This window comes from Anser brachyrhynchus (assembly GCF_964034855.1).
Source record: "Anser brachyrhynchus genome assembly, chromosome: 9".
In the NCBI taxonomy this organism is placed as follows: Eukaryota; Metazoa; Chordata; class Aves; order Anseriformes; family Anatidae; genus Anser; species Anser brachyrhynchus.
In genome coordinates, this window is record NC_137703.1 from 7,197,518 (window position 1) to 7,223,698 (window position 26,181).

A 26,181-nucleotide genomic window follows, 5' to 3' on the forward strand; every position below is an offset into this window, starting at 1 on the left:
CACAAACCATATTATGATAGTTTCTATCAATATTTATTTTAATGGATGAAAAAAGGATAAAAGCTATTTTTCTACCAGTCTTTCTACTGAAAGCATTAAAACAACATTCAGTTTCCTATGGATTACAACATATGTTTACATAACAAAATAAACGAACAAAAATTAAAGACCATCTTCGGATTACTTACATGGAATGTGTTAAAAAAAATTATAGGCACAGTTTCAACTCCACTCTCTTCTCACCCTTAGCTGAAAACAAAACCCTAGCACAGAACAGAGCATTAGCTGTAATGGAATTTCTGTTCTTTTTGGCTGCTCATATTGACAAATGGGAGCTTTATGAGAATCCAGATTAAAGTTTACAAACTGCTAAGTATCGATGTGGTAGCTTTTCCAGTGCTAGCTGAAGTACACAACTAAAACGTTTCAACAGCAAGATGAAAAACAGGAATCACAAGGCCACAATCAAACCCTCCAGTGTTTTTCAGAATTGACTATCCTGGATCTGAGTTTAAAATAAACAAATTAGAAAGAGCATGAAATATGAGAGAATCCTTACAAAACCCTCATGGAGTCAATTTCCACAAGCGACTTCAAAGCTTAAACGCTCCCTAGGAGTTAAGTACCTCATACACCTGTGATCAGAACAATTACTGATCGTGCATTCACGAAACACAGCGGTTCCTACCACGGATATTCATTGCTTTATAATGATTTCATCTGTAATCTTACAGAAATTACGGGATTTCGAGAGAGCCTTGAAGGTAAGGGTGCAGTAACACTGTCTGGGCACAGCAGCAGCAGCCACCACGTATCCCAAACCTGCTGTTTGAATCAGTTCTTAGCAAAACAGAAAACCTTGCCCCAAGATGGAAGAAGATAGGGAAAACAGCAAACTATTTTTTAAGTACTAAACTCCAGCCACAAAAGCTCACAAAATACATCACAGATAACAGCAAAACTTCCCAGAGACCTCCTTAAAACATTAAAACAAGGACTAAAACCAAGAAAGGCAACTCATGCCTTAAACAGCACGTATCATTAAAACTTCACATCACTTTCAAAACAATCACTAAGAAACCCTCCATTATTTAGTCTGTTACCAAGTTTAATAACATCAGATTTTTTTTTTTTGCTTGTTTTGACCAAGAAACTGCAGAATATGCTAATGTTCCTTTTCCGTATTTAAATTCCCCAGAGATTCAAGTAATCCAGGATCTGCTCTTCTTTCTGCGCCCCCCCCAGCTGGCAGGACAGCCTTGGAAGTAACAAGAGCTGCAGATGTGAGAAGGGGAACATCACCGCTCCTCAAGGTACACAGAGACTTCAGCATTTGTTTTCACACGTTACTGGTTCTCCTTTTCAGACTGAGAAACAAATGCTAGGACCTAGAGGGATGAGAAGTAAATGCTGACTGAGATCACCCGCTTCCGAACAAGAAAAGTCAGTTTACTCATTACTGACCCTGCCGTTTCTTACAGAAACACCCCAATCCATCAGCCTGGATTTGAAAAGTGTCCTGGTCCCTCTTGGTAGCAACACTTACAGACACAGGCCAAGAGAAGCGAAAAGGTCCCAACCTATATATATATATATATGTAGGTTTAATTCTCTGCTAGGCTATTACACACTGCTTTGATCACTTTCTGCAAACTTAATTATACGTATTGACTCTATTGCTACAATTGAATTAAAAAAATTAAAAATCAGAAGCAAAGTTACAAAATTTTAACTCCAAGATGAACTATAGTCCAGAAGATCATCAAAAGGGGATGCCGACCCCGCTGGTTCCACTATCAGGAGGCAGCACCAAGTTTCAATATTTACACGCTTTGAACTTTCTGCATTTGGCATTTGCATTAAGCATTTATCACTCATTCATTGTAAATACTGTTTCGAGTAACTAATTAATATTACCCCGCAAATGATGCCAAATAGGAGAAACAAGGAGGCCCTAAAGGAAGCAGCGTGACCCCACCGAACAGAAGCCAGTTTAAGAGGAATTCCTTCCCTCTCGACAATTCCCCGCAGAGCGTACATAAAAACAACGTACACAGCACCACAAACTCGCTGCTCCATTAGCCTCCCCTACAACAACAACAGGAAATCTGTTTACAGTTAACTAATTTGCCACGGGATGGAGAGGGCTGAGAGGGCGCACAGCACGACTTCAAGGCAGGGTCCAACCGAGCAGGGCTCGGAGAATGACTGAGCAGCGCCAGCAGCCCTCAGACAGACCCCAGCCGCTGCCTACCTCGGCATCACACAGCGCCAGAGAATCCCCCAAAATGTACTTATCCTGGAAACAATTTTAGCAGGTTTCAAATTAATAAATACAGTAAAATTTATTACGTGTCCTGCAAAGCCTTACACATCGCAGAGAAAGAACAGGGTCACTACCCTTTCTGCTTTTATTTTTTTAAGATTAAGTTAGTGACGTGCATAGGATTTGTAACACGTAGGATAAAAACTTCACCTTTCATTGGATTCCTACCAAGTGATGCGGTGAAATGAAGCACATCACTGGGTGGAATTTCCCTTACTATATTTAGTCTTCAAATGTTCTTTCCACAGTAATGCTGTGGATTGGTTTGCAGTTGCATGAGTTGTCTTTTATTTCTCTTTCCTACAAGATTCCTTGCTAGAAATATTTCAGGGAATCTGGAGGAAGAAGCAAAAAACAAACAAGCCAAACCAACCAAACAAAAAACCCTGAAAACCTAAAAGTTGGGGAGGAATGGAACAGCTAAAAACGTGCTCAAAAACAAACAAACGAACAAAAAAGAACAGCAGCCTGAGGGAGAGGACAAGAACAGAAAACAATTTTAAAACATGGATGATTTTGAGAACCCAGCATTTTACGTGATGCTAAAAGTCAACCTTAATGACGGTATCTGTTATGAAAATGCTCACGGGGTAAGAATTCGTGATCACGGTCTTTCTCTCTGCAGCTTAAAATATCTGTACATTTAAAAACTATACAAAAAGTTGATAGATATTACTTCCACGTTTCAAAATTAATCAGAGCAGGTATTTTATCAGACTACTACTACCAAACATGATGATGCCCAACGTAAATATACAGTGTTTGTTTTGGCAGCGGTCAGCAGCAGATGTGGTAAATTAAAAAATGAACAAATAAACAAAAACCTGTTAAAAATCCGCTATTTTAGTTGAAGTAGTTAGCATCCAGCAGGCTGCATGACCGTGTATCACAGCGCTAGGCTGGGTCAGCCTGCCACTAGGGCGTGCTCCTGGCTCAGCCTGGAGCCACGCACCCATGCTCCAGAACCACCTCCAGGCTTTCAGGAACTGGCACATCGTTACCCATTTCATCGGGCCTTGTTTTTTTTCCCCACCACCTTTTTAGTTTTGCTAACTGAAAAAAATACAGGGGAAAAAAGTGTCTTGCATTTCTCTAAATTAAAAGAATATAGCTACCCAAACTAGACCAAGTTTCTCTCTTAAAATGATGTTTGTTTGCAACCCTCCCAAGCTTTTGGGCAGCAACTTCAGTTACAGATTCTCCTCTTCCATGAATTATAACTGAAATCCTTACTGCTATTAGATTTGGAGTTCTTCAGTCAATGTAATTTTTCTTTTAATAATAAAAAATGAAATTCGTTTGTTAAAAATCCATTTAAAACAAACAAACAAACAAACAACTACCTGTGTGTTTTATTTGTTTTGATCATGCACACTTAAGGAAAAAAAAAAAAGAAGAAAAAATGGTAAATTATGTGCTCATAAAAAGTATTGATGCACATTTTATAAATTGAATGTGTCCCATCGGGGAGAGAGAAATTATCCACTTTTAAGTAGTATTGTTTACTGCTTTCTTCCCCACTGGAGTGCCCGTTAATAGTATTTGATGTTGTTTTCTTTCTGTGTGATAAGCATGGCTGTAACAAAGAATGCTGCTAAGGCAATGAAATGCTTGTGTACAGAAAAAATGTATCATATAAACTGACATTGAATAAAAACCTAACTCTCGAACTTAGAGCAATGCGTGCATTTTGGATTTTCAGAGAGCTCAACGCATGAATGAGGCCTTATTTTTTAGTCTGTCCTACGAGCACAGCATAACTCTTGGTCTGATTTTCCCTCCATCTGCACAAAAACAAAATGTCATCGCCGAGACATTTGATCTGCTCACTAGCACTTATTCCCTCTAATCCCTCTATTTCAAAGACCATCCAACCAACAAATGTCACCAGCAGAGAAACTGAAATTCAAGTAATGCATTCACTAAATAAAGGCTGGTTCGTCTATAAAGACGCGACTTCTTTCTTCATTTTGTCCCTCCAAACAGCACTACAGACTCCTTTTTGCCATACCTGGGGAGGGGGAAGGAGGAGGAAAAAAAAATAATAAGCGAGGTGGCTTTGAGAAAACCGAACTCTTGGGTTGAAAAATTCACGTCAGCATCTTAGAATTGCTCCACAAAACAAAAGTAAATCTGTTCAATTTTTTAGCATGATTGCACTCGCTGCTAAATATTAAATATTTTGCTGTAATTCCCCAGCTTCCAAACAGCACAATCAAAGTATCAGAAGTTAAACTGACAATACATCATTTATAGCAGAATTTTAAGATCACAAGTTACTGAATAGCATTTTTAATCACAAAGTAAGCGTGATAAAAATGACATTTTCTTGACAACAGCAGACTTAGCAATTTCAGGAGAAAAAAGGAACACCCATCACAGCAAGCAAGACTCCAAAGCCATTAACAGCCCTAACGCTGCTGAACGGTAGAAGCGTGCCGGGACCAATGCGGGGCTTGGTGAGCCTTCAGTGACCAGGGCAGTCACTTGAAATGTTATCCAAGTTGAAATAAAAAACACAGAAAAGGTTTTAATGCAGCCTGGGTTGCCGCGTGATCCACCCAACCCCTTGCACGCGTGTTGCAGCACAGGGGATGGAGCGGACGGGGCCGGCAGCAGCCGTGGGACGTGCTGGGGAGCCACGGCACGAGCCGTGTCCCCTGCCCACCTCTCCGGAGATTACGGCCCCACCAGCATGGGCTGCTTCCACGGCTAGCAGAGCTTACGGCGTGGTCAGGTAGGTCCAACCGCACCTGCGCCCAGCGAGACCCAGCTGCAGGAATCCTCCGGCACGTACACACCAAATTTCAGGCTCATGCCAGAGCCATCAATTCGGCAAGATGCTCAGGTACTGGAAAAATGCAGGCAGGGAATTTAGATTATTTTAAGTCTAAGTCTATGGGTCAGTAATCATACTTAAGTAAAACCCCCCAGGAAAATTTTATCCACCTTGTAGTCCAAACAGCCAACATTTGCCCTAAAGATGATAAACTAGACATGGATTAAAATGCTACAGACAAGCAAAGCTTCAACAGTATTATATTTTTAAGTATAACAGTACTATTAAACATTATTTGTTAGCAAAACAGTTATTCCAGGTTCTGAAAATGAAACAATGAAGTCTAAGATCTTTATCTGTAAAACATTAATGTTCTGCCCTAACTACCTCAAGGCAACATCCCAAGTCAACACATCTCCCCTTCCTTATCCGCTGTCATTTCCGTAATTCACCCGTTTAAAAAGCCATATACCATTGTACATGATATTTTCAGAGTCCACTGATGGTGCTCAGAGCATCTTATACTTGAGTAGCTGCTGAAGGTACAGCGAGGAGCAGTACACACATCTCTATGTGCTTTGATGGGTGCATATATTTAACAGACAGGTTTTTGAGCTGTATTGCATCATGCAATCTTCATACGAGACGTCTTTCAAAAATAAATAAAAGCAACCCAAGAAATAAAGAACTTAGAGTGGCTGTCATTTCCTATTACCCAGCACTCTCTATGCACGGAAGATGGGCTCTCTTCCTATCCTTTTCTCCCCCCTTTCTTCTTTTCCTTTGGTATTCTGTAGCACCCCCAAGGAACTGATGTGTATTGCTTATAGTTTTCATGGGATTGCATATAGTTACTTGGCCTGACTATTTTGGAAACAAGATGTTGAAGTTCTCATTCTTTCTTTTTAAGTTATTCCAATTCTTTGGCCTGATCATAATTCAAACTATTTGGGTTAAAGCCATCAAGTTTTATATATACATTCTTAGTGAAAAATCAAACATGGGGATTTTTTTTTCCCTTTTTAACTGAACTGGGCAAAAGGTCAAAAGTATTTATTTATTTATTTTTAAAGGTTGCTTCCACTTGCATTGTTTCATGGATGGTCTTGCAAATGCTACTGGAGCTGCTTCACATACTCATAAAAAATGATCTCGTGAACTTACATCTCTTTTTACTGAAAATGCAGCCTTCAAAAAAAATTTTTTTCTTGCCATTTTGCACAATCTCTAGCAACTTAGCTTACAGCAGCAACCCACAGCACTATCACCATTCCCAAAGCTAAAGGCCAGTGAATACTTTGTGCCTGCCTCTGAATTCACAAGAGGTTCACCCACACCACAAATAAAGATAAAAACTAAAAATAATAATGATTTTTAAAAAAAAGCTGCAAAGTAGCACCTTCCATCTTCCCAATCACCCTTATTAAGTCAGTGCCACCACATTCTCCCTGGAAAAAAGTACAAGCACCACCTGTGACAGCAGACAAGGACAAATGTAAATGAGATCTGCCTTTAATGTTCTTGGACTGTGAGAAGGTTAGAGCCAAACTGCTGAGCAGCTACCACGCCTTGGAAGAGCCTTGCTTCCTTCCAAAAAGGAAGAGCCAATGCCAGAAATTTTACTTCCTTTCCTAGGAATCATGGGGAATATATTCATACTCCGTCTATACATTACGCCAGCAGTCCATCAAGCGTGGAAGGGAATAAAGTGGCACTTCAGGGATGGAGCACAGACCTCAAACTGGGGTTTAATTTGCTTATACGCGTATAAAAATAGTGTGACTTAGTTCTAAATTAGACTGAAAGCGAGTTATCTAATTAATATCCATATCACCAAAAATAGAGACTTACTAAGGTAGGCAGATACAAACGTCATTTGCCAGCCACAGGGGTTTTCAAACCTGCAACTGGAACATAGCTCAGGATACGAAAGCACACGAAAGCTACGGACTGAACAGTAGGTTTTCTAGAACTTTTGCAGATTTTGCATTATTTTATAGCATTCCAGTAACACTTTACTGGAGGAAAAGCAACTCTTGGATTTCAGAGTTGCAATTCAATAGTTATATAGAGTTACAACATAGTTATTCCACTGTCTCAGGAGACACAAATTAAGTTCTTGGCTCAGGTCTGTGGTGAAAATGAACAGGCAACATTAATCTAATCACCGTTTATTCATAAATCACATGGAAAAAAGAGAAAACCTTGGTTTACTAAATGCCAAGCCCAAAGATTACATTTGTCAGAAGTAACAGAATACTTATTGAGAGAAGAAGGTGCCAAAGTTTTAAAAGTAGCTCTTTATAATCTTCATGTCATCTGCTTACTGCGACAAAATCATCTTGCGACAGACCAGTTCACAAAGTAACCCAACAATTTAGAACAGGCTTACCCATTCTCATGGCCCCGCTTTATGGAAAAGATTTTGACATGGAAATATAGCCTATTTTTCTCCAATTTTGGAAACACTGCAGCTGCATATTGCTTAACAAGTTAGTTTATTAAAGGCAACAACTGTCAAAATCTATACAAACTAATTTGTCACACAGCAATTTTACATTATTGGAATCTTGTTATAATCTGACTAATACACGCTATCACTTTTTAACCATGCCTGTAATTGGTTTCCTGGCTATAAAGGCCTAAAGACAGTATTTCAAAACATCTTCCAATTACATGGAAAAATACTTATGTTTGTGGAAAGCCCTATTACTTCATTTTCACACTCAAAGGACCTTCAGTAATTTGAGATGAAAAAAATGTTTGCAAACAGACACTAATCTTTGGTGCTATTCAAAAAGTTAAATGTTTCTCCAGGAAAATACCATACTGAGACCTGTAGAAGCTGAAGACACATGTATTTAAGTATTTACGGAACACTAGAAATTAAAAAAAAAAAATCAAGGGAACAGGTAAAAAATTCATTCATATGGAAGAACGTATTTCAATACATACATGCAAAACAAAGAGGAAACCCAGACATTAAAAAGTCTCCTACCTCGAAACTTAGTTGTAACAGTTATTCAAGAACTTATTTCCAAAAAATCAGACTATTTAATGTCTTTGCAATCTTTCACAGGGCACGTGAAGATCCTAGACACTGCTGCTGCCACTAGTTCAGTGGCACTTCAAGAGAACTTTGTACAGAAATCATTGATCGATATTCCTAGAGCACGGTATTTGACAAATGCTTTCATTTCATTACCAGAACTGGCATACAGATAATTTTCAAGATCCTTCAAGTGTTGTGGCCTGCTATATTAGTACTTTGACAAATATGCTTTACTATTTTTGATAGAAGAGATTAGCAAGCAAATATTACAAGGACAAGCAGAGTTTCCCAGACTCAGATATGCTTCTTAGCAGACTGGAAAATATTCAAGTCGTCACTTGAAACACAAGAGAAATTTTGTGAATTTTTAACCTGTTACAGATATTAAAATATTACTTCAGAATCTTGATCTGCCAAGATTTATAGACAGATTTTAAATGCGTACCTCATGACTGACTGAAATCAAGGTCTATGCTAATCACAGGACCGTACACAGTAAGCAGAGACATAAATACAGTATTCCTGGAATCACATGGAACTGAAAAAAAAAGCACTCTAATACAAGAGTCACAAAAGCGTACAGGGTCAATAAAGTGCAAAATAAATCCTTGACCAGTCTCCTGCAGCATTTAAATTTGTGCCTTGTTATCTGCCTTTACACACAGCTCCCGTCACCAGCGCCATGAGGGCCTTTGGCAGTGCCAGCCACTCCTCAGAAGACTGCTGTGAATCGGACAAGCACCACCACCATTTTGCACATGGAGAATAACTGAACCTTCAGCACTTCTCGAAGTGGTGGGACCCGAAAGCAGCGCTTCGGACACCTTTCCTCCCCACTACGCACCCCATGTCAGTAACGCCACAAGTTGCTTCTGCTTGGGTCCCTGCCCAGAGCTGTGTCACACACGGCGTTAGAGCCAGAAAAAAACAATTGGGATTTTTGTATATCTGGAAGAAAATGCAAGTAAGAAGCATGCTGTTGAGAGTCCTAGCTAGTGGCATAATTCTGTCCCCAGTTGTTTCTTTCACAACCAGACACCGCGAGCTGCAGTGCAGCGCGTGTAGGGGCAGGCCACGGGGGACGGGGCAGGCCCTGGGGGATGGGGCAGGCCATGGGGGACGGGGCAGGCCATGGGGGACGGGGCAGGCCCTGGGGGACGGGGCAGGCCGTTCATCTCCTGCCCAAGGGTGCTGGCAGAGGCCAGGAAGGCTGCAGAAGCTCCAAGTCCCACACCACCACTACCTTCAAGCATGCACTACAGCAAGCGAGCAGCTGCAGCACGCTACCCTCAAATGTATAGCGTATCGAAAAGGCAGAGAAGTACATCTACTTATTACAAGTTTGGCACTAATGATAGGTTTATCCTCGTACTTGCAACAAATGCTTTAGGAAACCTTAACACAGAAGATGTAGCGTGCTGTCAGAGGCCCCTCTGATGCTTTCTCTAACACGTGAGTTTCACAGATAGCAGCCAGCAAGGTTTTAATCCAGCAATAGCAAATGCTTTCTAGGACACAGCTTAAATCTCCTAGGACAGCTAGCAAAATGAGTAACGTGAACTCCACAGATAGTGGGGAAGCAACTTTTGTTCCTTGCAAGTTACTCACTTGAGTGCTGACAGCAGTTACTAGCAAGAGGGACGAGATACAAACACGATACAAACTCTGCTGCCAGCAGGCAGAGCCCAGCAACTGCTCCACCACGTTTAGAGGAACGCGTTTAGAATTGTTTGGGTGTGTGACAAAACAGATTTGAAAATATCAGGCACATGCAAAGTACAACGAACCTCTCATGTAATCTTTCCACCCTACTACAGATGAAGACTTCATTAAAAGGCTAGAATCACGGCAGTGGTCATTAATTTGCAGCCCAGCGTAGGTGGGACAGAGATGACGGGAGGCCAGGGGAACAGGCAGGAGAAGCGCAGACCGGCCACGTTCACCTACCTGAGCCAATGTTGCTGCTCTCTGCTCTCAGCCAAGCTTCTTGTGAGCTGCCTCTCTCTTTTTACTCCTCTCCAGTTTGTGTACGAACTATCCACTTCCGACACAGGCCTAAGAATTTCCCTACATTTTACTTTATACTCAGGAAAACAGACGGTACTGATGCTGATTTAGTAATCACAATTTAAGATGATACGAGGCAGGCAAACATATTGTTGGCCTTCCTCTCAGGCCCTGGTTCAAGAGGAAGGCTTTTCTTAAAAATGTTTCCTTAAGTGCCACTCTCATACTTCCAAATCATCCTCCTCTGAAAGTGGTTTTGAGATCTATGACCGACTTGCCTTTGCATTCCAGATTTTGTTTGCAAAAGCACATAGGCTTGAACGTTACTGAAGCAAAACTTTCAGAATAAAACATGTATATGCAAAGAAGGATACACAGCACATGAATAATATATGCCTATAAATAAGCAGAAAAATAGACTTAAAATATCCGCATAACTATTAATTAGTTATTAATATTAGATCTCTGGTCTATTTCCCTTCAAATTAGCAATTAGCCACCCACTAGCAAAATGTCAATTGCAAAACAAGAGGCTATATTTATAGTACAACCTACTCTGAGTGTGAGACATGTCAACCACTGCTAAATTACAATACTCCTATTGTGCTCTTTCCCAAATTAAACCCTTACACCTAACTCTCATTATAGGCAACTATACGTACAGAAGTCATACTGTATTTTTACAGTCTTTATTACATCACATGAGCTGGTACAGACGTTTTTCCTTACAGAAGTCTATTCAGGGAGGGGGAAAAAAAGGTAGCATGAAGTAATTCATCTGTATGAAGCTAGGTTGGACACTGACAGGGCTGTATCTTAAAGTTCCTGTGCAGCACGGAGGAGGGAAGAGTGACCGTCCAGGTGATGCTAGTAAGAAATCCTTGGATCTCAAATTTATTATTTTCCATCCAGAGACTAGTTTTGACTGCTAGTACTGCAAGCAACGTGCTATGAAACGTAAGACTGCAACATACTATTAAAGTTACACCACTAGAAGAGCAACAGCTCTAACAATACTTGTTATTAATCAATAACAGAAAGATGCAGGCCCCTGCTTAAGATATCCTGCACAAAACCACCCTTGTTCAGGTCAAATCAGCTGGTGACTGCCAGCTACCCAAGCTGGAAGAGTACTTTACATATGGCCATATCCTGACATCTCTCTCTGGCCTCTCCAGTTCTCTTCTAGCATGGAAAAGAGCAGTTGAGTCCAGCCAGCAGGGAACTCCCCTGCCACTTTTGTAAAATCATGTAATTCAGGACTTCTCTGGCAAAACTGGATTACGTTGAGCTTTTCAGATGAGGTCAAAAGTCACTGTGGCCAGTCACATTTTTAAGAATATGGCCTACTCCACTGACTTTTCTTCTGGTTTGTGTTTTGTGACATGCCTTGAAAATAGTCCTCCTCCCCTTCTCTCTCCAGATACCTGACACTATCCACAGAAAAAGTAGGAAAAAAAAGAGAGCGTGCTGGAGAGGCTCACTGTAGATGGACAGCTGGCAAGAGAAATCCTGGCAATACACTCTGGATTGCCTCGAGTCTTCTGCTGAAAGAGAAGCGGGACTCATTGTTTTGGATATATCTGGGCATAGAGAAGAAACAGAAATAGAGAAAGAATTACATAGAAACCGTTCCCTAAATAAACTTCAGACTCTCTCTTCAACAAGAGATTACCCGAGCTCCCATTTTGGTGGATACTAGTACATTTTACAGTTTTATAGCAGATTAATTTGGAATAGTAAGAAATCTCTGAAAGACAGACTTGAAATGAAACAGTAATCACTGCTGCTTGTCTTTCCTCTTGGTATAAAATCGTATCGCCTTTCATCAGCTTGCAGGAGCACAGGCTTCTTAATAACACCTCTTATAGAACATCCTTCTACAGCTCCTTCTTTTACTGTCTTGTAAAAAAAAGAAAAAAAATCCTCCTCTTAGCCTTAAGATTCACCCAAAACCAGGGGCCCTGTGCCACCTGTTTAATTTCTCATGGATTTATCCATGCCAAACTACTGGTACAAAGAAATCAACCGTAGCTGCAAATAACTTTGCACGTGGCTGGTTCACCTTTAAATCCACGGGGAGCGAAGAGAATCCTGGATTATTAAAATCATCATTTGCTATCTGGGCAACAGGACTATGTTTTTTCATTTCCTAGGTTTCCCTTTTATCTTAAAAAATCACTCTAAGACTACAACTATTAAAACCTAGAGGAGTCAAAAAATGAGAAAAGAAAACCAGCTGCAAAAAGAAACAGAACACAAAACCAGCTGGGATCCAAAGCCACTTTCATCACATGGGATATTTTTATACCCATTGTACACTCTTTTTTTCCTAATAACTGTCACACATGTAAGCAGGAAAGCTGCAGGGTACTTCTGAAGGAGATAAGTAATGAAAGATGAACGTGGTCCCATCCATACCTTGCTGGGCTTTTCCTTTTTTATATGCTGAAAAATACTTAAACCCTAAGCAGATCATTCAGAACATTTCGGGATTAGGATGGGCTCAACCAGCTAAGTGAAATTTTCCATTATCAGTGAATTTCATTCAAGCAATGGCTGTGGGGATCAGCGTCTCCTATAGCTATGAATAAATACCAGAGCCCAGATTTGATAAGCTAATTTCCCTCCGTGGCTGTAACATCGCAATCAACCTCACAAGGCCTGGTTGATAACGAACTGGCACCAAATCAAGGCCCAGTTTCTATCGTTTTAGTTTCTCCTGTTCCAAATCAGTTTGGAACTGCAACAGCTCATCTTCAAACATGCAAACACTATCGGCAGAAGGAAAAGATTATTTTCATTTAAAGTTATTTTTTAGTTACACTTCTCCGTGGTGAAAAAAACCTGACATTACAAAGTGAAAGGCACTTGACAGGGTTTCTGCATAAAATTAACAGAAATAGGGACAGAATTTATAGAGTTTTGGGTATGCTATGAAAATGCAGACAAGTGGTGGTTTTCTGGGAGGTGCTGGTTCACACACACCACACAGAAAACCCACAACAAAAACTTCTTCAAAACATAGCTGAAATAGCAGAAGAACGAGCCAAGAATGGGCACTTGGCTCCTGCTGCTGGAAGGTGAGCATCCATTTTGGAGCACGAGGGCTTTGGATGCTTATTCCAGACCCCACAGGTCCCCTGGAGCTGCTGAGACAAACCACAGACGTGGGCGTTCGAGCCAGCCGCACCTCCTGATAGGAGCATCCCCCCTCAAGGATGCCTGTGAAGCTGCCTTTCCATGGATTTTAACTGAATTCATTCAGTTAATACACTAACTGAATTATGATAGCTGAATATTACATTATGTAATCACAGAAATGATGAATCCTTTGCCATCATATCCTTCCCATGAACTGCAATTAAGAAGAGAGAGAAATGTGATGACCCCATGCAGTACAGAAGGACAACCACTTGTGTTATTTATGTACACCACCTCTCTGTGGACAAAGATAAGAGCAAAAAGTATTATTCAAGACTACGTAAGGCAGTCAGAAGAATAGGATAGCTCTGTCAAGCGACCATGGGGTGTAACTCTGGCTCCTAAATCTGCTAAGCTTTCTAAAATGTTATTTAAAAATAGATCCAAAACATTATTTTCTACCTCAGGTGAAGCAAATTTGTCTGCCTATTCGGAATAGCAACGTTCAGCTGAGAAAGAGGCAGCCTGTAAGCACGCCGCAGCAGACATGGAAAATACAGCTCATTTTGTCAGGAAGAAAACCGAGAGCTCTTGCAAGCAGGGAGAAGTTTGTAGGACTTTCTAGACCTATTGCAAATTATATTTATACACACACACATTGTATTTTGAGGTACTGGAATAAGACAACAGCAAATCCATTTTTGTTCCTGTTTACATTGAGCAGCAAACATATTTAAGTCTGAATGCAGAATCCCAGCAACGCAATTAAAAACGGACCCAATTTTAGACCCAAATTAACTGTGTTGACATGGCAGCATTTCTCACAGCACAGCACTGTGTTACCAAGTCCACCCCTATTTACTCTGGCCCTCAAATCAATTTGTAACGCAGGAATCCGAACAAAACCAGGGCTACTGGAAGGCACTTGGAGGAAGGTGACCGTGTGCATGTGCTGGGGAGCAGGTGGCAACCCGTGTGGGCGTGCGGGGCAGGAAAAGCCAAAGCAGCCCACGTGCAGACTTCGCGAGGCTGATCCGCGTGGCAAAACGACAGACAGCAAGTGCACTACAAGGCTGGAAGGCCAGGGTTATACAAAACCTGAAAAAACCCTGTTAGTCATCATCCTTCCTACCCGAGTATAAATCGCAGTATGCATTGACACAAACCCTTACAAGAATTGCGATGTGATTATGTACACTTGCATAAAATGGAGGTATGCGAAAGGTCTACCAAAACCCACGGCCGATTAAAAAGCAACACATGCAACATATCATGGGATTTTACTCATTTCACTAACATTTTTCTATTTCACGCAGCTCTCTTTGCTCAAGGAACCTTCACACCGATTAAAACCAGACATTATGAACATTATCACCGCTATTTATTTGAACAACGGCAGCATCCAAAAGACCCCTTTTCAAGATCGGGGCCCCATTGTGCTAACGTTGCATAAACATATAAGACTTAGTTCCTGCGCTGAAGAGATTGTAATCTATCCAGACAAGGTTGATAAACAACATAAAAGCAAAATGTCAACAACAAAAAAAACCTCCTGCGCGGGACTTTTGTTGTTTTGTTTTAATATATTTTCCTTAGACCATCTGCTCCAATCTTTCTTACTGATCAAGGTCCTCCAAATAGCCTGCATCTCTGCTGCTGCTGATTATGTCCTCCTGGCACATCCAATTAGGAAAGAGGGTTTTAACAAACATGCAAAAAGCATCCAACACTCTTCAAAGATGAAGAAAGTGCTGAGATGTAACACAGCTTTTCTCGTCACTCCTAAAGCGCTCGTTGTTTCTGAGTTAGGATAAATATATTGTTGAATATTGCCGTCTTTATCTGAAATCAATAATATCTTCTCTGGGCCACGAAATGAAATACTTTCGTACTGCAACAGGGCTAAACGCTAACCCTTGGCTTATGTGCTGAAAAGCTAGATAAGGAGCTGTGCAACAAATCTATCCTGTGTTTGGAAAAAAACGACCAATACACAACTAACAGTGACAGTGCATATTTCTGTTATTTTAGCAGCCACGTAACAAACAGCCTCCTACAGACGGGTCCTTCTCCTCGTCCCCACGCTCCCGGCAGAAACGTGAGCACTGAGCTAGACTCAGCGGGCAGGGAAGGGCTTGGAGGGAACAGGCGGCAGGAGGAGGGAAAAAGGCATCACAGGAACAGCCACCGCTTCTGCTCTGGGCTTTGGGCTGAGCTAGGGGATGCCTTAATACGCAGCTCAAGCTCTAGAAAGGGATAGCGAGGCAAAATTTTATACGTGCTATCTAGAATTCTTTCTTCATTCGTCAAATATCAAAATAATAGATTTAGATTCCTCAAACAAACAACTTCCTAGGTGTGACCAAACCCCCCCAGACTGCCCGGATTTGGTTGCAGGTGATGAACAAGATGCCTTTCCTACAGGGAAGTAAACACACCGGATCTCCCAGTCGCCTCTCCCATTGCGACTCGGTGCAGGAAAGCAGCACGACGCTCTGGCTTGGGGGATTTCTCAGCATCCGCCTGTCACTCCAGACACAACCACTCCCTTCCCCCTCTCGGCATGTTCCTGCTTTTCTACAGCACTGCTCTTTTTGCTTAACCCGAGATGTTTGCTACGAAACTCTCGGCGTACATGGCCGGTCAGGGGGCTCTCTGCCCCACTGACGAGTCAGCCGCGCTTAAGCAACACGCTCTTCACTGCAAGTGTCTCCCCCACCCAATCCTTTAACTGAGCTTCCTAATTACACCGTTCCTGTCACAGGATTTCAATGCGTGATAGCGGAGGCACTGGGTAAGAGCTCTGTGCATTTAAAGTAGAGTGAACCATGAAACCGCTCTTCAAACACCCTAGAAGCACGCACGCAGTAGCTGCGCAGTGTCACTGCTCACCTCGGGCACAGCGTGCGGCGAGCCGCTCGTGTGAACGCGCCGCGGCGTTATCTTCCCAACTGCTCTACGTGATACCGAGCTCACACAAGCCATCCAAAGAAGGACTATGAACACCAGGCAGTCACGTTTTCCCCACTTTTGCTCGCCAACAGGCCCTTTAGTTGACCTCCAGGTGGTTTTCAGGAGCGTAGCCAGCAGAGACAGGCAAGGAAGGGTTCGGTGTGTTTGTGTGTAACCGATGTGACACGCATTCGTTTCGCAGTGGAAGATTCCCAAGGAAGTGTCACTGTTCAAAACACGAATGAGCACGCTGCCAGGGCAAGGAAAAATGGAAGCAAGTGTGTTATTCTATGACCTACATCTCCTCCTGGGATCCCAATGCACCTTTCCCTACCCAGAACACTGCCTACAAACCACGGTGGACTTTCCACTGGATGAGTTACAAGTCACAGAAGTATGCAGAACAATTAACTTTGCTTAGGCTGCAATGCGTTTTTCTTCAAAAGCAAGCACTGGGGTTGCTAACTTAAGAGACTTGCATAGTTGAGATCTTTTTAAGTAGATGTCACCCACAGCTGTAACTTGGCACTTCCAGAGCCACTCTGCTCAAGCTTCGCCTTTGCTGACGTTTCTCCACTCATGCATAATGCAAAAAGTCCCACATTAATCTTGGGATAACAACCGAAGCTAAGGAACCCCAAACAAGTATTTTTGCTATCGGTTTGCTATGTACAGATATCATGAATTCTCTTTGGATGGCTTCAGACTTGAAGTACGTAACGCTCCTTTTCAAAGTATAAATGGAAAGACATTAACATAACTGATTAACATAAGCAGTCTTCCAATTCAGACCAAGAAAAAAAAAAGTAAAAGAGTCCAAGACCTGTTACGTGCTTCTGAATTTGCTGAGCTACGGCATTAGCATTCATTCTGTTGTTTTCTCCCAGGGCCACAGGACAAAAACTGCTCCCTAACAGGAGGGCATGATTTACAAGTTAAACTTAACTAATTCAGCAGAACATAGCTGAAAGGCAGCTGATGCAGGTAACAAACATTAAGCTCCCTTATCTTTTAAAGGCAAAAACTGTTATGCCACAAACAAGTGCTTGTTAGGAAGACCAGTGTGCAATAACAAGTGTCCGTCTCAAAGCTAATGAGTTTTTGGGTTTTTTTTTTGACCTCCCTTAATATTATTAGAAGATTATCGCAAAATCTTTCTCCCTTAATGGATGAGATCTGTCTTCTAAATTCCAGGCTGAATATACTCCTTGCCAAGATATATTCATTTCTTCTTGTCCATCCTACTGCTGCCTTCAATCTAACATAAAAAAAATAAAAATACTTGTACTCACTGAAGTGTTTGGCAACATATATGTTGCCATATTATGGCAACATGTCTCATATATGTAGAGAAAGTAATCATATCTGCCTCTCAGTGTCCTATTGTGAGACAAACTCTGCTCTTCCCTCACCATTTTGGTAGTCCCCTTCCACACCTGCTTCACTTTACATTCATCTTTCTTGGACAAGGTCTACCAGCAATGTTACACAAAGGGATTTAGCAGTGCTGCCTTGCACGTGAGCAGCATAAACACTCTCCTATTCCTACCATACGCCCCTCTTCACCTTACAAATCTTACAGTGACATTTTTCAAAGCAACTTGTATGGTTATCTTCCATTTAGAGAAAAATCTCAGCATCTCTAGCACGGTTTCCACTTGCAATTTATATAATTAACAATAACGCTTCCTTGGGTTCAAGCACCCTTACCTACTCCTCAGGTTACTTCCGAAATCCCAGATGGTCAGTCTCCAGAAAATATCTTCTGGGCCTCAGCCATGTCTTGGTTAAATCCATGCTGACGGCTCATTAGTAGAATAATTTATCAACTGTTGCAAGAATAGCTGTTATAAATTTGCTTTCTATGTAAATCAGGTTCCATGCAACTAGAAAGGAATTCCAGCCTTTTCAAAAGCATTTTAAAGTGAAATGCTGACATCAAGTCTTAAGTTCATTTGATTATTTTTCTGTTTATGTTATTAGTAATCAGTTTTTCTGGCACTCTTCTCTGTTCCAGTTCAATCACTCAGTTGAATTACTTGAACTCCTGGTGAACTGCACCAAAAAAGGAAAATTAACTAATGCCTCATTTGATCTTGTGACCATAAAACTTGTGTTTTCATTCCCTCTTTAACCTTTGACCATCTATTTTTCCCGTTAATTTGTGTGTTATGTACCTGATAGTTTTAAATTTGTTTCTTTTATTCATGAAAAAAGAATCCGCTGACAGTTCATCTGCCCTCTATTCATTTTAACTACCACTGACTTTTTTCTAGGTCGCCATTAATAAGCATGCACTTAAAATCAGTTCTTCATGCTCCATCTTACACGCACATTGACTAACTGTATTATTCTCTTTACCAGATGTGCATTGCTGTTTTCAGAAAATCTGGTGACTGCACTAACACAAAACAAGCTTAAAAAAACAGTGAAATGGCTATTTTTATTTTATGAAATTCCATTTGCCAGGTTATTGAAGTTTATATTCTCATGAGGGACTTAACTTCATTTATGTTACTGGTTTTAACTTTTTTTTTTTTTTGGAAACGGATGTCAAATACCTTAAGATATGATAAAACATTTTTAACACCCAAGTAGACCATAATAAAATACTGTCCATCTACAGACAAAAGAAATGAAATGAAAGGGGAAGATGCCGTGGACATCTGTAATGAGGACACGGAACCCAAACGATGGCTCACATTTGACATCAATACCCTCCGTTTGTGTAAACACTAAATTCATGGACATGGATCCTACACACGCACAGTATCAGCCCTGGGAGGATTCTGATCCCTTGTCCTGAGTATGTTCATTAAATCACAGAAGAAAACACATGACCTCCATTTACTCCTATCTTAAACTCTATTGATAGGAAGTACTAGAGGCTTCACATCTAAGTACACGTTTCCAGGTCTGCCACCCATTCTGATGGCCATGCAGACGTAGGGCACCTGGTCTTCGGCGGCTAGCAGGTCTCAGTCTCTCCTGAGCAAATAGAAGTACATATATTCAATGTCATTCCCCCAGCCTACAGACTTCCTGTTGTTTTGCAGCAATATTCATTATCGCCAGCATCTACACCACTGAAACTAAGGGGAGCTTTTACTTTTGTTGAGTTGAATCAATATCAACTTTCTGTTGACAACAATGAAACCAGGATCATGACCCGACTGCACAAGCAGCATACTGACGTGAAACAGCACTGCTCCTCTCTGGAAGGCAGCACTCGTGTGCTCAGACAGAAGGGGGCCTGCCCTTAGGTCTTCTCTAGAACATCCTACCTCACCTACACCTAACAGCCAGTTACTTTTCTAACGTGCAACAAACCTAGTCACTACCAAGAACATTTAACACTACATTTCTTATTCATTTAATACTACAATTTTTTCGTACAATCATTCACAGAGTGGAAAAAGGGTCATTCCAGGTTACACGACTCCACCGTGGGCATATGGCAGTGAATCCACAGCAGAAACACAAGATCTCCCCCTCTGTAAAACAGATGGCACGCCGATCAAGTCAGATATAATCCAGTGCTAGCTTCACTACTACTGCTGCTATTAACTTGTGAACCAAAACCAGTGGAAAGAAGTAAAGACAAATAAAAGCCCGAGGCAGGGGAGCCAAAGGGGGAGGAAGACAAAGAATGTGGAAAAAAAAAGTGGTAACAGAAGACAACCTATTGCATCAGAAACACCCTGTTTTGGGTACGTTTAAGATTGAGAAACTAGGAATGGCAATAGGAAAGGAACAGCAATGGCCCTCACCCTATTACAGAGGACGTTCCTCTAGTTTGATACTGGCCCAGTTCCCTTTGCTCTTGTGATTCACTGCACTGGGCACTTGCCAGGGGCTACATATCCTGGCTGCTTACATAATTACATATTTATGATTCTGCCGAGAATTCTTAGTCAAAGCTTATTTCTGAACTGTAAACGCTTACAGAATCAGCAGAGAAAGTTCTCCAACAAATGCTACTTCAAAAGAGAGCCACCATTTCTTGTAATTTTTAAAGAGCGGTTTCCTCTTCAGTTGAATCACTCAGTAGCGAACTTCAACTAATGGTAGAAAAAAGGCAAGGGGGTGTTTTCCCTCTGAAACAGAAAGAGATCTTACTTGTGGCTTTAACTTGTTCTTTGTAAAAAAAAATATATATATATATATATAATTTAAAAAAATCCAAAAATATATCAGAATGCCGTTCTATATAAACTTTTCTTATCACAGTACACACCTTATCATAGTAGACAGTCAGTATTTCCTCTGTATCATATTACTAGCACTTCCTTTTTCAGTGCATACGCCACTGGATCAGCTTATTCATGCTGATCCAATAAATACGATTTATGGATGAACACTCTGGAACACAATTTTTCAGCTGTAACCAATTATCAGACAAAAAAACACTGCAATCTACCTTTCTGCATTGATAATAGCATCCATTGATTTGAGAAGGAGCAAAACAGTCCAAAATTTCATGTCAACACTCAGTTTAGACTATTTCAGGAACTGCCAGAAATACATATATATAATTTCCTTTTAAAAGCATACTCCATAAGCTGTACAGCCAAATCCCTCAACAATAAATTTTATGAGCATTTGTAGGCTCTACCATTGAAAACACTTTCAAGCTTGGTTAGCTTTACGCACTCAAGTATTTCTTACACCTCAAAAGAACAATTCCTACACCTGAAGTCACACGTACACACATACATATGTATTTGAAGAATAAAGGCCTTACTCTTGCAGAGCTATTTATTTTCAAGCAACTATTCATGGGTCTTGTGTCCAATGTCTTAAGTACTGCCAAGTTTCATAACCCTTTGAAAGCAGGGGTCACGGTTTAACAAACACCCACCTTCTCTCTCCACTCTTTAAAGCTCTACCACTCTTTCAAGGTCTGTCCGTCCACAGAAACTCTTTCATATATACATCTGACAGTGCCATGGCATTTAGCTTCTGTTGAACCAGTCTTTGGGCCTATTATTATTTAGCTCTCCCATGACTCGGCCTAAAGCTGGCATACAGACTCAGGGCAACGACTGATAATTTTTCACTTCCCTTTGCACTGCAGCTCCTGTGCAAACCCCAGGGCCCTGGGGCTGGTGGCACAATTTCCTACTGTTCTTGGCAAGAGGTGGCAGAGGCAGGGCTTCCACACCTAACCCAACTCTTCCAGATCTGGCTGCAGGCTCCTGCCATCTCCCTTGCCTGCCTTACTCTGCATGGAACCATTTTAACTGAATGGACTGGCAGAAAGTTAGCCCAACAGGTAGCATTTAGATGAGTTTAGCTGTTGTGGAACCACAGGTAATAGTTAAATTCATTTCTTCCTTCAGCTGCCTTTAAAGGAGTGGAAAGGTCACTGAAGACTCCATAGACGGCACCACAGTAGGGTTCAAAGAGAAAGTCTTGCTGCAGTCTTGGAGAAGTTCTGGCAGATGTCTTCTAATCCTTTCACTGAATTTTCTTTGGAGTGTCTTGTTCATCCTGCCCAGCTCCTCCAACCACTCGCGCTGTTTCTGAGCAAAATCCGCTGGGTTTGAAGTTACACTGAAGTGTGGTACCCATGGAATTTCCTGACCTAAGAGACTTTGCGCCTGCAAAGCTGTCCTCCTAAAACAAGTCTCTTACCTGTAAGAACAGTTGCTATAACACACAGCTGGTGTTACACCTTCAAAACATGGTACGATATATTCACCTAAAAGTAAACGTCCAGAAGAACGGATTCAAAACACCTACAAGTTGTAACGCACACTGTATTTTGTATTCCCCCCAATGGACTATGAGGCCACGGACTTCGCTGCGATGACCCTGCCTTTCTGGAGACTCAGCAACTCTGCTCACTGCGTATCCTCAGACTTTGCCTGTGTCAGCTTGTAATAAACGGTAACATCCTTTATTTTCTTCTGCAGGGAGACCTTTTGACGGGTCAGTGTGTTGATTTTTGACTTGGTCAAACCATCCATGCAGTAAAAGAACCTGGAAAGAGTGTTTTTCAGGACACCTCTTAACAAGCCTCCACGTTGCCTTTCTTGCTTGATTCCCCCACAGCCCCTCTGGTTACTTCCTGTGGAATTAAACCCATCACAGCAAGCTGCTGTATGATATTAAAAAACAGGTACTTCCCAGCTTCCTGTAAGTTTCGAGTGTTTCTGCACACACCTTTAAATAGCTAGGCACACATATGTATGTGTATACACAAACACACCTGTATATAGCCACGCATTCATGTATATATACACACACACACAAATGCAGGCACAAAAAAAGAAAGGAAAAGAACACTAATTTCATAAGGCAAAGGCAAACTGTCCTGCTTCTAAAACTCACAAGAGAAGCCCTGCAAGGTACAAAGGAAAATATCTCTCAGGTAAGCTAGCTCTTCTATCACATAACAAAAAAAAAATTTGCTAAAACATTTATGGAAAATTTGATCTGATCTTGCCCTTAGGCCAAAGGTCCAGGACTTTTGATTTTTATTTCCAACACATTCATTAACCCTTGTGACCTTCAGTAAGTACCCCATTAGCAGCCTTGAAATTAACCTTTGAAATCCTAGAAAAAGTAGTGTTATATACTAATTTGCCTCACCCTTGAGGCCTTTTTTTTTTTTTAAACTTTCACATCTTTTCTTTAAGACGCCAACTTACTCCACCTTACACATAGATCACAGCAACAGTTTTAAAAGACTTGATCACAGCATAAATATGTGATTAAAAACAAAATGCTAACCATTCCAATGTTTAAGGATTAACTTATATTTTACCCTATTTATGTGATTACACACCATATTCTATGCAAAAATAGCATCTTTTAATCATCTTTAAAATAGTAAAGTAAAGAAAAACCAAAAGAGGATGTATAACTTCTGCATTTTAGTGGTGTTCTTTTTTTCCTCTGTATTTTAGTGGTGATTTTTTTTTTTTTGACTAAGAAGAAATGGAACTGACTGTCATGATTAACAGACTGATCAAAAATGCCAGTATCGTTTCTCAAGGGAATCAGAAATGCATTTCTGATTGAAATATACGTATTGAATCTGGGAAGCCATGTTAAACAAAACACTCTGGGAAGAACACAAACTGCTTTCTTCAGGTCAACCCGTCTCATACTTTGTCTACACACATCAAAGAGAAAAACATAATAGAAACCTGTGAAAGTAATTTTTACCATAAGCCAGAGTAAGATATGATTACTTTGGGGATGATGATTAATGTGCCTAGCTTGGCTCTTAAATCTACATTCAAACTGTTTCAAAGTTTTAATTAAGAGATGAGTAATTGTTTAGGAATCTCCAGAATAGGAAAATAAACCCTCTTATAACAAATGCAGCTCTTAAAGAAAGGAGTGAAGAGTATTTCACTTCACTACAAGTAACAGTTGAGTATGTTTTATGATCCCTGTAACAACTACCGTGCCCTTGAGACTGTGCAATTCTGAATTTCTAACATAATTTGCAGGGGGAAAAGTAGGACAAAATGCAGTAATATTTCAAATGCACTCTCTCAGTATTTTAAAATTTTATGAAGTATAAGGACTAGGTTAATATGGAGTGAGTCATGTTTTTAAGAGAAGCAGTAACACCAACCTGTATTTCTAATCATAACTAAAAACACGCTCAACTAATACAAAATAAAAGTAAATTAGAGTAGCTTTCCCTTGGAAAAAGGTCAACAACAACAATGAAAACTTAGCAATAATAGAAAAGGTTGAGCCCACTGCTAGTTTCAGTTTCAGAAAATTAAAATGCCAGGCTACATGACCAGGTAAAAACGGCGCCTTCTCACTCAACAAATCTGTTCCCAACAGCTGAAATCCATCCCAAGTGAATATAAACTTTACACATCTAAACTGGATTTTGAGCTTAAACATCAGGCTATTAAATGACATACACACTTGTGCAGATCTTCTGATTTCAGAGTTATATTTGCTTTGCTTAGTGGCCAAATACACGCTGCATTACATTTCACTCCATGATGTTTTGAAGAGTCAAGAGAATCACTTGGTGCATTTCAAAGTAATCAGTTACATCCACACAAACTCTGACTGTCACTTCACTCACAGGACAAAGACAGAGGAGTTGCAAAGGTATCACTGATTTACAGATTCTTTAGATCCATGCTGCCCCCCAAAACAAAGGAATCCACATTATCTCTTGGATCCCAAATTCAGTTTTGAAGTTGGTGGTTAGAAATACCATCCCTTAGGTTCTGCACTCAACATAATGATCTAGAGATGCCCGAAATGCAAGCTGGCAAATTATGCATTTATTTAAGTCTAACACTGCATTTAACACCCTCATAATACACCTCACATGTAACAACACAAGATACCAGAACTGCTGAAAGACTATTTGAATGTAATCAAAGCCAGAGCATTAAATTCCAGTCCTCTTCAGAGTTCACCTCTGCAACTATTAGAAACCATAAATACGGTCTGCAAATACCATCCTCCAATAATCTAAAACATTTAATAATATTCCAGAGATGAGAGTAAGAAGATCACAACAACCAAGCCTATTTCTAGAGGAGCTAAGATTTTAACCTCACTAGTCTTACACTGCCAAACGCAGTGAAGCAAAATACACCTGGCACTGTGTAGATTTGTAATAGGAGAAACTGTTAGTATTGAAACAAGATGCAGAGAGCACCCAAGGGGAGGCAACGGAGCACTCAGCTCATCTACAGCTTGCCCCGAACAGGCTTTTGGCCAAAAGAGGAAGCAAAAACAGTTACCAACAGGATGAGCTATGTCATTGTCAAGTCACACTTCTTGCTTCAAAATTAACATGCTGCCCTACTTTCCACAGGGTAAGAGAAACAATTTTAGTATTTTGTCAAGCAGAATAATGGTCTAGATTTTTCTTAGGAAAAAAAAAAGTCATCAACTTGAAAAAAAAAAAAAGTAGCCGCCCTAAAAATACGATTTGCAACAGAAGCTGCCTTACATTTGCAGGAAGGAACCACACCACCATTAGTCAGTTAAGAAGGTACTTACCATTGGCAGTGCATTGATATGAGGAAGTTTTCCTTTCAGGTATCTCTTGCCACAAAAGGGTGATGCTGAAAAAGAAATAAGGAGACAAAAGAGAAAAAATTAATATTTATTCTTTTGAAAACAGTGATGTTAACATGATTAGTATTATCAAGCACACACCCGCATGGCCCTTGCAGCCTACTCTGTTTAAGCAGCTGAGTTATCACCGCTGAATTTGTATACAGCCTAAATCAGCGGTGATCAGGAACAGAACAGCAAGCAGAGCTGGCTTTTTGCATATATCCTGCCACATCACAAGAACTGCTCCTGCGGGGAGCCTGAAATACAGACCTTTGAACAAATAAGCCTGTTGAATGAACACTTAAACCATCAGACCTCTAAGACAGTTGCACCCATTCAGTAGGAGCATGCATAAACAAAACAACCTGTGTATAAAAATCCTGATGTCTGGATTTGCCTTAACTTTCCAGAAAAGGCTTTGGGAAGCTAACTAGGCAAAATAGGCAGCTTAAAATACCTTTTGCCCATGCCAAATCTCTTCTGGAAATAAACTTCAGCTACTGACTTCTAAACACCCTGAAAAGCCCCAAACAAAAAATAACATTCCAGTGGTTTGACTGAGGACCTCTCCTCCAAAACAGTTACATCCCCTGAGAAGCAGTTTGGGGGGGAAAAAAAAAAAAAAAAAAAACGAAAAAGAGGATCTGTTTTCCTAACACATCTTGCACTAAATAACTCGGTTTATGTACACAGGTGTGCCCATGCACCCAGACAGTTTATCACCTCCTGCAGTGCCCTCGGTATCTGAGAGAACAGCTCACCCTAGCTGCTAGCTACATTTGACATGTACATAATAGAAATCTTCCCAGGGGAACATTCAAGGGAAGTCTTTCCCATCTTCAAAAACAGAAGAAAAAA

At 40.7% G+C, this 26,181-nt stretch overlaps 1 protein-coding gene and 1 long non-coding RNA gene across 7 annotated transcripts in view; one reads left to right on the top strand and one right to left on the bottom strand.

The window, feature by feature from the left end:
- On the top strand, nucleotides 1-25,331 carry LOC308199587. Its single transcript, XR_013954722.1, has 2 exons — nucleotides 1-9,247; nucleotides 9,305-25,331. It is a non-coding gene; the product is annotated as an uncharacterized lncRNA (long non-coding RNA).
- Nucleotides 1-26,181, bottom strand: part of TBL1XR1 (TBL1X/Y related 1) — a 111,589-nt gene that overhangs the window by 38,799 nt on the left and 46,609 nt on the right. For all 6 annotated transcript variants that reach the window (XM_080603935.1, XM_080603936.1, XM_080603937.1 and 3 more), the window contains exon 2: nucleotides 25,264-25,328. The gene's annotated coding sequence lies outside the window, so the exon portion shown is untranslated. The remainder of the gene's footprint in view (nucleotides 1-25,263; nucleotides 25,329-26,181) is intronic.